We start from the raw sequence: 14,010 nt of genomic DNA, 5'->3' as shown, positions 1-14,010 counted from the left end.
ACTCACCCTGGAAGTGCGAGGACACATTTTCACGAATTGCATTTATCGCGTTCCGTTTGGTTCTTTGCCCTCGTTATCCACCAGCCCCCTCTTCGCGTGGATGCCAACTGCATCCAAATCCGCCCTTTCCAGAGCAGATATTTGCAGACGCTTCCGCAGAGTTTGTCATTTTGGGGGCAGGGACAAGATGAAAACAAAACCAACGAAAAGAACGATGCTCTCTGCAAGTGCACACTCCGGAATGCCAACCAGCAGCAGCAGTGGCGGAAAGACATTTTCTGCGTTATTATTTGTTATTTGTTTGCAGATGCATTTGCTTGCCGACAGTTTTCCCCAGCGAAAGCATTTTCTTTTCTTTGCACTTTTTTGTTGTTGCTGCAATTTTGCAGTAGCGATGCCAACGGTGTTGCATTCTTGGAAAAAGTTGGGAATTTTACATATTTTTTTGAATTTTGTTTAATAGATGTTGTAGTCAAAACAAGGTTTTTTTAACAAAGTCATTGGGATGCTGAACAATCTATATTTTACAGACTTTTTGGTCTCAACATTCACAGAAGTCTGTATCAGATCGTAAAATTAAGTGGAAATTGGATTTTCCCAAAACTGACGCAGTTTTGATACTTTTGCTATCTTCGGAAGAGTCGTTGCAAATGGAAAGGGGCAACTGGTTTAGCTGAAAATTAGTGTGGTTCATCATTAGGGCGTTGAAGAACATCTTACTATGCTGGAATATGTTTGGAACTTTTATTCTCTTCTGGAAAAATGTTGAACGTGCCTACGACTTATTTGATCATGATCATCAGGGCAAGCCCTCATGCAGGCCAGATACCAGATACCTAAGAGCATGCAATGGCACCAATGGCACTGATCTTGTTGCGTGCTCTTCGGTTGACGTCCAGGTAAGGAACATCCTGGAAGGAGCGCAACTAACTACATCCGTAGTTCTGTTAGATCATCCGAATTATCTTGATCAGAACAGTATGGCTCTGGTTCCTTTCAAGTGTCCTATTTTTTGACCTGGCCTGTGGAAACGGCTCGTAAACCTTTGACCACCGCGGGTCATAGTCGAGACGGCTAAAAGAAAGGGGCGCGACAATGTGGGAAAGGGAAGTAATTTGTGATTGTAGACGGTATTGTTTTGATTCGCATTATGTTGAGTCAACTGCTGTGGATGTACCTGAAACATCGCACAACCGGGTTTTCTCTTCTCTTCATTCTCAGCTACCACCTATCTCCTATTTTTATTTTGCTCTACTGATTCTCACTTTTTCACTGATTCTTCTATTTAATATCCATCATTTGATTTTGATTTTACTTACTTTTGATTCTCTTATCTCTCAAAGCTTTTCCACTCTTTTTTACCAATTGATACTGTTGTAACAATCTTTGTTTTTTTCCTTAAAAATATACTTAATATACTTGTAATATCAAGTCTATTTATCATTTGCCTTATCTTTTTTGATTTTATTGCGAATTAATTTATTAGAATAATTCTTTATCTGTCCTATAAATTATCATTACTATAATCTAAGCTTGTTTTTTTATCTCTATTTATTACCTATTGTCTAATTTTACATCTACTACATCCAGCTTCTTATTTTTATTCATAAAAATACAATCATCATTCTCTGACTATTGATTCTTGATTTTTATAAAATATATTCTCTTTTACTGTCTATTGTTTTCAATCTTCACCCTTTTTTTCAAACAAGTTAGGTTTGAGCCCTTACTCAATTTATGGAATGGATAAAGGATTAACACAAACATTACTATTGTACTTTTGGTAAACTTTTATAACATGCTTAGGACCAAAAATTGTAAAAAAAACACCGCGACAAAAGAAATAGCAACAGATAAACCCGACTCAACACTAGGAAAGATTTCAGGAGAAAAACAACACCCAGTAAAATAACAACTAGTTTTTGAATTCAAACTAAAAATAAAACAGTTTTTGCTTTAATGAAAATTGATAGGCACACTATAAATGGTTAGGCGCTTATACTTACATCAAACCCTACGCAATGTACCACACCGGCCGAGTTAAAATGCGTAACCGGAAAAGAAGGTGTGCATGCCTGGCACGAACACTCAAAGCGTGTTCTAGCGTGTTGCTCGTACTGACTCAGAGCAAGGGTGAGATGTAGGTGCAGAGCCGTACCTTGGGGCTACGGCGCCCTTGGCAAAACATAAATTTGGCGCCCCTCCCAAATTTACAAGCATTTGAATAAATTGATATTAATTTTCAATGATTGCTTCAATATGAGTTTTGATTTTATAATTGCAATTGGAGACCTAAATATGGTCAAATTCATAAACACAGTTATTTTATGTTTTATTTTTCAGATAATATAAGATTGGTTGAATTGAAATTTTATTATAGGAGTTAAGTTGGCTGAATATTTTCTCAGATTTCATAAAATCGATAATGATAGCAGGTTTTTGTTTTTTATTTATTTATTTTTCAGACAAATGCACAGAATTAAATGCTCAATAATGATAAATTTTGCTATAACTTGTCAGCTAAATTTATATATCTAAGCCTGCATAATTTGATCTGATCTAGTATTTGATTGTATAAGCAAAGAACTTTCCCGGATTCGTAAATTCATTAGCTGATTTAGCTTTGGATTTTATTTTGTTAATTACAACGAAAAAAGAAAAAAAATCTTCTTAAAAATTGGAAAAAAAATAATAACTCGATGCCCGTGAGCTATCTTGTTCTATCTAGATAGGAATCCCAGCAAGCTTAGTTCATCGAAGTATAAAATTTCGTCAAAATCAATTTAGGCCTTTGCAATTTTTTTTTTTGAAATTTATGGTCCCCAAGAAAATAAAAAAGTAAAAAAAATGAAATTACAAGCTACGGTTCCAACATTTGAATTAAAAAAGGTGTTTTAAAATGCATTATGCACCTGTCCAGTTGTTTTGTAATTAGAAGTTTCCAAAATTTCTAAGGATTGACGAGTAATTTGTCCGTATTTCATAATTTTATTTTTTTTTAATTATGTTTTGCATTGATCTTATATTCATAAGTATTCATTGATTAATTTTTAATTCGTAAAATTAAATTTTTTATTTCAGAAAAATATGTTTTGCGCAAAACTATACAAATGTTTTTAAACCTCGATAAAATATTATTTTTTTGTTTTTACATTTGCCGTGGTTAAAGCGCCACAACTCGCTCTGAACAAATAATGTTGGTCTTATCGGTGAAAATTTACAGCAGTTTTCGACATTAAAAACTTTAGCTTTTTGAAAAAGAGTTTGTAAATTTCTATGCACGAAGTTTATTAAAAAAGGGGAAATCGAGCTCAAAATATTTCAAAGGCCATTTTTTTACTCGAGATTACAAGGGTCCTGATTTTCAGTTCAATGAACAGAAACCACTCACTCATCGCCTATCCATTCGTCGCCTATTCTAACCCGCTAGCATTCATGAGCGAATGATACTCGCAAGCAGCCAGCGAGTGGCCCGAACTGTTCACTCAGCGAACAAATACATCGTGAATACATTTTTGCCTACTCCGTCGCTCGACGACACTCACACACTACCATGCTCAGCGAAGAGCCATTCTCACAAAATGCCAGCTCGGCAGTCTTTTTGTCTTCACGCCCTCAGTTTGCCATCAATTTGATTTTTTCTTGGTGGAAGTTTCTTTGAAAGGTGTCTATAATGTTATGAAATCAAAATGAATGCACAATTTAACTGCACAGCAAAAAATCCAATGGTAAAATCGCATGCAAAAGCATGCACATCACCTTCGTCAAAATAAACACTTAATATTACACACTGCATGTACAATTTTTGCAAACACAAAAAAAAAGTTGCAACCGACGGGATTCAAATCCAGCACCAACAGTAAGGACTGGCCCCTTAGCCCACTCGGCCATCAGACCGATGTAAAGCTGAAAGGATAAACGCATATAAGAGCTTGACATTTCGGTCAAGTAGGTTTCCCATACTGATGGGCTACATATTTCAGAGTGTAAAATCACATAAAATTTAATAAAATAATGCAATATTTATTTTACACCCAGGCCTTTTACACGCAGCTGGATTACTACTTTTTTAGCTGTGTGATAACATTGATTTTAGGCAACCCAAATCAATGAGTATAACGCAGCTCATCAGAGAAAAAATGTTTTCAGTTCAGAGTGATCGGTGACGTTCGAACTGCCTGAGCCGTTCGGAGACTGAGCCGATCAGAGAGAGAAGGAGAGTAGAAGAGAGAGAGAGTGTACGGGAGCGAATGGTGTGAAAGTGACAAACAGAAGGAATTCATCAGGGCAGTATCGCGTCGCCTGCTATTTGTGCTCGCGAATGGAGTGGTTGATTTTGAGCAATCAGGACCCTTACTCGAGAACGTAAAAATTTCAAAAGAAAGGTATATATTTTGAGGTTAAAATAATTCCTATTTAAAAGAAGCTCAAAATATGACCTTATTTTTTCTCAATTTGGCTGATTGTGATTCACAGCCAAATTAACGTGAAAATAACGTATAGTTGGACATTTTTTTAGTCTGGAAGGTATGACTTAAACTGCATTATACAACGGTCCATACTTAAACGTGTATTTATTTTGAGAAGCTCTAGGTACTAGAACTTCTTTAACTTTCTGCCACTTGAGCGCCCCTTCTTTGATGAAAAAATAAATATAGTTATGAATTTTCAAAAAACATTTCGATAGAAATATTCATACAATTGATTTTGGCGCCCCTAAATATTTTTTTTAAATATTTTAAACCAAATTATCTAGTTATTTGAAATTCTATTTCATAATTCGGCGCTCTTTCTGTTTCAAATATCTAATGAGGATGTTATAGTTGACATGAAAATTTTGTACAATCATCGATTTCGGCGCCCCCCAAGGGCTGGCGCCCTTGGCGGTCGCCAACCGCGCCAACCCCTAGGTACGGCGCTGTGTAGGTGTAAGGGCAGTGCGTGTTCGTCGGGAACCTAGTGCATGAGATCGTTCAAGGCCCGTTCTTACACTGAAAATTGCGAATTGCGAATGATCATCAGGGCAAGCCCTCATGAATCAGGTATTTTTGAACATAGTTATTCAGGGAATGATGGGCTATCTGCAACCACTTAGCTTAGAAAATTGTACTTAGCTTAGGAATTTGAATCAATGTAAATGAATCTGATCTTCTACAATGGAAAAGTAATCAAATTAGAAACTTGACGTATGGATTACAAAATTTCAAAATCAACGGTAAGTTGACGTTTCCACATCAAAGGTAAACAACAACTGCATAGCAACGTATATCAGTCTAGCAAATTTACTAATGGCCTATCTACAATCACTTAGCTTAGAAAATTTCACTTAGCTTAGGAATTTGAATCAATGGAAATGAAGCCGAGCTTCTACAATGGAAAAGTAATCAAATTAGAAACTGACGTATGGTTTGAAAAATTTCAAAATCTACGGTAAGTTGACGTTTCAATATCAAAGGTAAACAAACAACTGCATAGCAACGTATATCAGCCCAGCAAAATTTCTAAGTTGATTGTGGATGACGGCCGTAAGTTGCGTACTTTCCTAAGTAACTACTTTACTTAGATGTTCTAAGCTAAGTGATTGTAGATAGCCCATAAGTTGATTGTAGATGACGGCCGTAAGTTACATGCTTTTCTAAATATCTTATCTATTGTACTTTACTTAGATGTTCTAAGCTAAGTGGTTTTGAATAGCCCATGACTCGGTGGGCAAATATAAGTAGGCACAAATACTTTTGAATTATGTAAAAACAAATAATCGTTTAATGATGGGGGTCTCGTGGCGCAGGGGTAGCGGCTTCGGCTGCCGCTCCCGATGATGCTATGAGACGCGGGTTCGATTCCCGCCTTATCCACTGAGCTTCTATCGGATGGTGAAGTAAAACGTCGGTCCCGGTTTCTCCTGTCTCGTCAGAGGCGCTGGAGCAGAAATCCCACGTTAGAGGAAGGCCATGCCCCGGGGGGCGTAGTGCCAATAGTTTCGTTTTTTTTTTCGTTTAATGATATTGTTAATTTTCCATGATTTTTCAGTGTTATAACGTATAATTTTCTAAGATGGTAAATATCCATTTAACAGGATTCTGGTATATGATTTTTTGAAAAAATAATATCGGATTTCGGTACATTACCCCCTTACGCCTATGTTTGCTCAAGAGCACCACTATGTTTAAACTTAAAATGAAACATCTCGACGACAAGGCAATTTTTTTTCATAAAACTATTTTTATTAGGTCCTTTTCGGTACTGGGACCTGGTTAGGACCGAGTCGGCTTTTGTAATTACATTTTACTTAAGGGGTTACATAAATGTGAATCGACATAGAAGTCAGAGGTTGGTGTGAGCACACACTGAACATTATTTAAAATTTGTTTTCAGGGATATTAATATATACATTTTCATCTATTATCAAAACAAATTTGAAGACATTCGGTTGTATCATTGCCGAGATATAGCTATGTTTGATACTTGTTGGAAAAAATCATTTTAAACTTTTAAGAGATCTTTCCCCTTATTTTTTTTTAATTTGCAAGTCTCTTAAAATAATCCCCAATCTTCGTACCGTCCATTCCTGTCCAAGAAAGGATACCAAGTCCTCGAGGAGGAGCTTCTCCAAACGGCCCATGTTAGTGCCACTTTTCAGCTCGTTCCGGGGCCAGCAGCTTTGGCGGCAATAATTCATTTCAAATGCAGTGATACTTTACAATTGGTTCCTCGTCCCTGCGAAGCACTCGGGCTGGCTGTAGTGTGCATTCTTTCATTTTTTTTTCTTGGTAATGTCTTACAGACAGTACTGCGTGGTACTTCTGCTGAAGGAAACCATCGTCGAGGCAGGTCCTTTCGTTGCTGGCAGGTAAGGTCCAACTTATAAGGTAGTTTAAGATAAATTTTAAAATTTTACGAATCTTTAAAAGTTATAAATTTTAATTATATTTTAAATCTTGAGAATTGTAAAGAGATTAACTTATATGCATGAGCATAAAAAAAGTGATAAAAAAGGAGAATCCAATTTATGAGTTTACCCTTATAAAAATAAAATTGCCAAAAATAGCCCCAAATGCTCTCAAAATGTGTATTAGCCGAAGTCAGAGGACCCATTGCATACAATTATGCGTCTAATTGCTTTTGCTTGCCACCCCCTGCGAGGGTGGATTTTCGCAAATATTGCGCGGTGAAAATTTTGCAGCTGCTGTAACTGAAAATGCAATTATCGTGAGTTTTGTCTTGCTGTGCTTTTTTCACTTGCACCCTATTTTTCTGCTTCCGAAGTTTACGTTTTTTTTTTAGGGTGAAACTAATTTACGCCCACAAATTGGATCTTTTATTTGTACAATGAGTTGTGTTTCCGACTCAAATAGTTCTGAATGAAAACTGCATTTTTATGTTGAAGAGCATTCATGTTTATTGCGTTGTGTGCCGGTGAAGCGGTCATTTACGAACGCTTTTAGAAAATTCATATAAATCCGACGTAAACTTTTCATAGTTTTACCATCGATTGTAAAAAATATCAACCAATCTTAAACTATTGAAAAAACTATTTCCATTAAAAAATAACTTGATATTTTTAAAATTTGCATCATATTCATCATATTTGTAAAAGAAATATTTATAATGTTCAAAGTATTGTTTTTTTGTGAATTTTGTTAGTGAGAAGGAGATTGTGAAATATTACTTTTTGTATGATGTCGCTTTGGCTGAACTACATTTTTTTCTGACATAAAAGATGAACTCAATGAATTCTCAGATAGAATAATGCCATGAATTTTCACAAAAAAAAACCTATTTTTCAACCAATTTTTGATCTTTGAAAAGCAATGGAAAGCAGAACTCAAGTTTTAGAAAATTTTAGGGATGTTTTTAAAAACGCCATTTTTTTAAGAAGTCAATTTTGGCTGTGTTTTTTACTAACACTTCCTATATTTAATTAAAAAGAGGTATGTAGTAATTTTTGTATTGCAATTTAAAAGATAATGGTGCCACCCTATAGCAGAAAATGTGAAAAACAAGCAAACAATTGAAAAAGTGACTGTAAAAACATGAAAAAATTAGAAAGGCAAAATGTAATGATAGGAGGTGGTAGAAATGGCCAAATACTATCAAAAACTAATTTAAACTAAACAAGTTAAATGCAAATTGAAATATTAAAAAAAACAAGAAAAACATAAAACAAGAGAAGTTAAGTTTTTCTTAGAACAAAAGTTACTCAAAATGACCTCCTAAACACGGGAAAAATAAAAAAATGGTCAGTAAAAGGTTAATATTGTGTTATGCTACCTTAAAACCTTTTAACCTTCCTAGCTTCACTCTAAAAATGAAAATCTTTAGTGATTATAGATAGGCTATTACCCTTAAGACGAGTTATTTCCTTTAGGACAAGTCATAAATATCAATGGATTAAACTGAAAGTGCAATCAAAGTTAGAAGTAAATTATAAAAAAATGCTATCATAGAAATTGAAAGAAGACATTTCATAATTCATGTTTTTAATAGTAGTTTATGCAACAAGTTGCAAAATGAGGATTTTTTCAGCACGAGTCGTACATTTATCCAACGAGGTTCATCGAGTTGGATAAATACGAAGAGTGCTGAAAAAATCAAGTTTTGCAACGAGTTCCATACAACATTTTTTGCAATTCCGAAAAACACCCATTGAGTGAAATTTTAAGTCAAATTTTCATGTATATTGTCAATAAATCATTTAAATCAAAAAAATGTTGAAAAGTGTTACTTTTCAAAACAAGTGCTGAAAATTTCAACTTTTCAGCACCCATTTCAGTTCTGAAAAGTAGAACTTTTCAGCATTTATTTTGAAAAGTGTTGCTATTCGATTCCGTTATTTTTGGTACAGAAAAGTAGGCTATTTCGTCGTTCAAGAATGACAGGAAAAGTAAGTATTCCGCGAAAACAAAATTAATTTGGCAAGCGAAGTTGCAAACGTGCGTGGCAGGGAAGTAAACAAATCTAAAAATGGCTAAGTCCGGTTCTGACAGCTCGTTTTTACGTCACTCATGCAATATTTCAGCCTGTTCACAGTAGTTGGTGTGTCTCACCGCTAGGCGGCGCCATAATTTGAGCCATGCGACACCTTTTTTTGGAAACGCGAACTAATTTGGCTCGACTTGGATTTTGGCTGTTTTACTGGGTAGTTTCACGACGGAATTGCAAAAAAAATAAATTTAATGATGTTTTTTTTTTATTTATTTATATTTATTCAGATTTTCTTTTCCATGTTCAGTTAAAAATATTCATATCGGTGACTTTTCACCTCAATTTTAATTACTATCAACTTTAATTTATTCAAGAATTATTGCAGCTTTAGCTATTCAGTGATAACAAATGTAGGAGGTCCTACAATTACAAAAGGGAAATATTTAAAGATGTTAAAGGTGGCTTACTCTCAGCCAACTCACGCAGCAATTGCCCCGACCCCTCTTCGATTTGCGTGAAACTTTGTCCTAAGAGGTAGCTTTTGTCCCTGATCACGCATCCGAGCTCCATTTTTGGATTTCTCGTGACGTTGGGACTTCCATTTGTGAACATTCGAAAAAAGACGTATTTTCAATGGTTTGAAATTTTGGTGTCAAAGGGACTTTTCTGTAAAATTAGACGCCCGATTTGATGGCGTACTTAGAATTTCAAAAAAACGAAATGAAACAAAAATCAAAAATATCTTCAGATCTAAACGCATTTTCAGCACAACAATTTTCTAAGTAAATTTCATTGAAAAATTGGAACATTTTGTTTAACTACTTTAAATTTACATTATTTTTTGAAGTTAGTAAGCTAGCTACACTAGTTTTCAATTGCATTTTTTTTAAATTAAATATTAAAAGAACGCTAGCTATCGATTTGACATATCAAATAAATTTGCACACTTTTTGGCTGAAATTTTAAAGAAACATAGTAACTATCAAAGATACTCTGGTGTTGAAATAAACAATTTTCAAAGTAACTTTTTTTCAAAGCTTTTTTTCAATTTTACGAAGACTTATATGGACATTGTGTGATCCAGCCCAGTACACACTTCAAACATATAAATCATGAGAAAATTCTAATAATTGAAAAATAAATTAAAATTATATCAATTATATCAAAAAAAATATTTTTACAATAAACTTCAAATTTCAATAAAAATCAAGTGCAACCAGCTGAAATCAAATTAAAATACATTCTCCTGCGTTTAAAATCATTTTTAGCATGTTTGGGTTTATTAAAAAATCTTAAGATTTTTTGAAAATTTTCGATGCAAAATCTTTTTTTTCGATGCAATTTTTGTTTTTGTCAGATCTTAGATTTTTTTAAAACTAATGATTGCAAAACAACTGAACTAGTGTAAAATGCATTTTAAAACACTTTTTTCATTTAAATGTGAAGACTATGGCTTGTTATTTAAATTTTTATATTTTTTTTATTTTTTTGCCCCCCCCTTGACCTCGGCCAGGGCCGAGGGACAAAAACTTTTTTTAATATTTGCATCGGCCTAATGGCATCATTTAAAAAAAAAGAAGTAAAGAATCATTTTAATATGTTTTAAATTTATGACTACACAGCGACAATTATTTACTATTTTATGAGCTATAGTATAGTGTATACAAACATTGACAAGAGTGGATTAACAAATTATCATTCAGTGATCTTTGTGAAATGACACAATAAGAGCTTTCCAATCACAATAAAAATGCTTCGAAAACATCATGGTATCTGATAAATATCTTGAACCAAAAAATAAATTAAATATAAAAATGTCAACGCAGTTGCACGCAATTCAATAAATAAATTTAAAATATTTTTAAAAATTGGGAATTAACTTGAATTATAACACATATTGAACAATAAATAAGGTCATAAATTATATTAAATTTTTTGACAACTCCGACTCCAGCTCCGACTCCGGGTCTATCAGAAATTTACGACTCCGGCTCCGACTCCGACTCCAGCTCATACAATTTAGCCGACTCCGACTCCGACTCCGACTCCAGCTATTCGAATTTTGGCGACTCCGACTCCAACTCCGACTCCAGGTCCCCAAAAAGACCCGACTCCACCGACTCCGGCTCCGACTCCGACTCCACAGCCCTGATTTTAAGGAATATTTAATGTAGGTACTTTTTGAACCTACATAAACTCGGAAGAGTTATTTATTCATTTTAAAATTTTGTGTTTTTTCTAACTTTGTGGGATAATTTTTAGAGTGTAATAATGATCTACAAAATTGTTGAGCAGACTAACTAAAATGTTAGAAATTATCCCACGACCAAGAAAAAAAAAACTGATATTCGTTTCCGCCTTAACGAGACACATCAGCCGGAAACCCGTCCTCGAAATTTTTTTTTCTAAAACTGGTATATCTCGAGAACTACAAAACATATCGATATGGTTTTTGATTTAGCCCCTAGAGTATTAATTTCTGAACAATTTGCAACTAAGCTAAACTATTTTTACAATACCATTGTTTCAATGTTGGGTCCGAGAGTTCAATGTTGCAGTCTGTTTTTGCACTCTACATATTATTTTTTGGTCGTGTAACCCCAACAGGGCAAAAACCACAATGCCAGTCCAAAAAAGGAAGTTGGTACGCGCTTTGCAAGACAATTATCTATTCATTGAATATAAATTTGTATTGATTTGAGTTTTCGTTTTTTTATAGTAAATATTCTACAAAAAAATATTTTTATCCAATTCAAATCATGCAACAGGCGCGCGACAGGCCATTTTGTTGCGTACAACAAAAGTGGCAACAGCGCGCCATGCTAGCCTGCTGCTCAGCACTCGGCCAGCACGTGGCACAGAGCGAGAACAAAGAAACCAGATAGGGTCGACTTCATATTTTTGTACGCTTTTAGGAAAATAAATATTGAATGACTAATATCTTTCAAGATAATTTTCACTGAAATAATGGCAATAGTAAATTATGCAATAACATTTTACATTCTAATAAAATTTATTGATGTTTTACAGCCAGATGGAGGCGCAAAATTCGTACTCGGCTCAACATTTGCATTTGGAAACCTCAAGATGAAAACTGAATGAAATTTTATGTAATAATAATGTAATTTGAAACTTCAAATAACACACGTGATTTCAAAAATTAACAGTGTTTATCCTATAAAACATTTTGACAATTTTGGTGGACTATTGACCCTATTTCTTCTCTGCTAACTTGCCGGCCCGGCTGGCCTCGGTGTGTGATTGTGTGTGCGTGTGTGTAGGCTTGTTTTGTTGCAATCAAAGGCATGAGGGCTTTTGTTAATTTGATTTGGTTAATCGCGGTGGATTTTCTTGAAATAATTCGAACTGTCAAAAATCCACCAAAGGATCTACCGGTGGATACTTTTCTACCACAGTTTTTTGTGTGATCAATGTGGTAGATGTTTTGGTGGATTTTTGACAGTTCGAATTATTTCAAGAAAATCCACCGCGGTTAACCAAATCAAATTAACAAAAGCCCTATGGTTTTGGAGTTATTTTGGCATTCACGTCGTCATCGACTGGTAAAAAGAATGATCAAATGAGATACTTTATACAAAATTACGAAATCAAAAAGTTAAAAAATTACAAAATTACAAAATTACAAAATTACAAAATTACAAAATTACAAAATTACAAAATCACAAAATTACAAAATTACAAAATTACAAAATTACAAAATTACAAAATTACAAAATTACAAAATTACAAAATTACAAAATTACAAAATTACAAAATTACAAAATTACAAAATTACAATAACATAAATTAAAAAATAGAAATAATAAAAATAATACAAATAATATAAATAATACAAATAATACAAATAATACAAATAATACAAATAATACAAATAATACAAATAATACAAATAATACAAATAATACAAATAATACAAATAATACAAATAATACAAATAATACAAATAATACAAATAATACAAATAATACAAATAATACAAATAATACAAATAATACAAAAAATACAAATAATACAAATAATACAAATAATACAAGTAATAAAAATAATACAAATAATACAAATAATACAAATAATACAAAAAATACAAATAATACAAATAATACAAATTATACAAATAATACAAATAATACAAATAATACAAATAATACAAATAATACAAATAATAAAAATAACACAAATAATACAAATAATACAAATAATACAAACAATACAAATTATACAAATAAAACAAATAACACAAATAATACAAATAATACAAATAATACAAATAATACAAATAATACAAATAATACAAATAATACAAATAATACAAATAATACAAATAAAACAAATAATATAAGCAATACAAATAATACAAATAATACAAATAATACAAATAATAAAAATAACACAAATAATACAAATAATACAAATAATACAAACAATACAAATTATACAAATAAAACAAATAACACAAATAATACAAATTTTTGTATTTTTGTATTTTTGTATTTTTGTATTTTTGTATTTTTGTATTTTTGTATTTTTGTATTTTTGTATTTTTGTATTTTTGTATTTTTGTATTTTTGTATTTTTGTATTTTTGTATTTTTGTATTTTTGTATTTTGTATTTTTGTATTTTGTATTTTGTATTTTTGTATTTTTGTATTTTTGTATTTTGTATTTTGTATTTTGTATTTTTGTATTTTTGTATTTTGTATTTTGTATTTTTGTATTTTGTATTTTGTATTTTGTATTTTGTATTTTGTATTTTGTATTTTGTATTTTTGTATTTTGTATTTTTGTATTTTGTATTTTTGTATTTTGTATTTTTGTATTTTGTATTTTTGTATTTTGTATTTTTGTATTTTTGTATTTTGTATTTTGTATTTTTGTATTTTGTATTTTTTGTTTTTATTTTGTATTTTGTATTTTGTATTTTGTATTTTGTATTTTTGTATTTTTGTATTTTGTATTTTGTATTTTTGTATTTTGTATTTTGTATTTTGTATTTTTATTTTTGTATTTTTGTATTTTTGTATTTTGTATTTTTGTATTTTTGTATTTTTGTATTTTGTATTTTTG

The sequence above is a fragment of the Culex quinquefasciatus genome, chromosome 3, assembly GCF_015732765.1.
Source record: "Culex quinquefasciatus strain JHB chromosome 3, VPISU_Cqui_1.0_pri_paternal, whole genome shotgun sequence".
Classification (NCBI taxonomy): Eukaryota; Metazoa; Arthropoda; class Insecta; order Diptera; family Culicidae; genus Culex; species Culex quinquefasciatus.
Note: the sequence above shows the minus strand (reverse complement) of the source record.